This window comes from Arachis hypogaea, chromosome 14 (genome assembly GCF_003086295.3).
Source record: "Arachis hypogaea cultivar Tifrunner chromosome 14, arahy.Tifrunner.gnm2.J5K5, whole genome shotgun sequence".
Classification (NCBI taxonomy): Eukaryota; Viridiplantae; Streptophyta; class Magnoliopsida; order Fabales; family Fabaceae; genus Arachis; species Arachis hypogaea.
Window position 1 is genome coordinate 66,044,863 of NC_092049.1, and position 1,453 is coordinate 66,046,315.

The 1,453-nt window shown below is 41.8% G+C and overlaps 1 non-coding gene across 1 annotated transcript; it reads right to left on the reverse strand.

Annotated features, from left to right (window-relative positions):
* Positions 1–850: 850 nt before the first annotated feature.
* Positions 851–957, reverse strand: LOC112745726 (small nucleolar RNA R71). Its single transcript, XR_003173639.1, has one exon. It is a non-coding gene; the product is annotated as a small nucleolar RNA R71 (small nucleolar RNA).
* Positions 958–1,453: the final 496 nt, after the last annotated feature.

Genomic DNA, 1,453 nt, shown 5'->3' on the forward strand with positions numbered 1-1,453 from the left:
GCATCAACAATGATTAAATTAGAGGATAACTAGATTGAGCATTTTATTTTTGTTTGATTTAATTTTCTGTTTGATTCATTTACTTTCTGTTTTAGTTAATTTTTTTCCCTTCCCCTTACTTTTTCTTTGTTATTTACCATTCATTTCACTAACCCACTAACTGTTTGATATATTGCATCACTCACACTAACAGTAATTCTGACAGATATACTTTTTGCACCTATTCTCTTTGCTTGTACTTGTTGGTTGTATGACAGGGAGAAGAAGCGGGGCTTCAATTTCCTTTGATTCTGAACCTGAGAGAACCTTCCTTAGACTAAGGAGGGAGGCAAGAGAAAAATGTGTAGTTGGTGCTGAAGAAGAGGAGGAACACTTTGAGGAATACTTTGAACCAAACATGGAAGAAAACATGGAAAACCATCATGCAGAAGAGACTCACAACCATGGCGGAAGAGGTCAAGCAAATCATGCTGGGGAGGATAGAAGAGTTCTAGGCTCTTACATCAATCCAAACCCAGGAAACTGTGGAAGTAGCATTCAAAAGCCAACCATCCATGCCAACAATTTTGAACTAAAACCACAGCTCATCACCCTTGTTCAGAACAACTGTTCGTTCGGAGGAAGTGTCCAAGAAGACTTCAATCAACATCTAACCACCTTTCTGAGAATATGTGACACAGTGAAGTCTAATGGTGTTCATCCTGACGCCTATAGACTGCTCTTATTTCCATTCTCACTCAAGGATAAGGCAGCCAAGTGGCTGGAGTCTTTCCCAAAGGAGAGCTTGACAACTTAGGAAGATGTAGTGAATAAATTCTTAGCAAGATTTTACCCTCCTCAACGAATCAATAGGCTGAGAGCTGAGGTCCAAACTTTTAGGCAACAAGATGGTGAGACTCTATATGAAGCATGGGAGAGGTTTAAAGACCTAACAAGGAGGTGCCCACCAGATATGTTCAATGAATGGGTGCAGCTGCACATTTTCTATGAAGGGCTCTCTTATGAGTCAAAGAAGGCCGTAGACCATTCATCCGGAGGATCTTTGAACAAGAAGAAGACCATTGAGGAGGCCATAGATGTCATTGAAACTGTAGCAGAAAATGACTACTTCTATGCTTCCGAAAGAGGGAACACAAGAGGAGTAATGGAGCTAACCAATGTAGATGCTCTGCTGGCCCAAAACAAGCTCATTACCCAGCAGCTGGCTGACCTCACCAAGAAGATGGAGAGGAACCAAGTAGCAGTAATCTCCACTTCATCAACAAACCAAGAAGGAGTGAATGAGGAAACAGAGGGTAGTCAGGAGCAAGCCAACTACATTGGGAATTTACCTAGGCAAAACCATGATCCATACTCCAAGACCTACAACCCTGGATGGAGGAATCACCCAAACTTTGGGTGGGGAAATCAACAAGACCAAAGCCTTGATCAAAGACGCCCAAATCCCAATAAT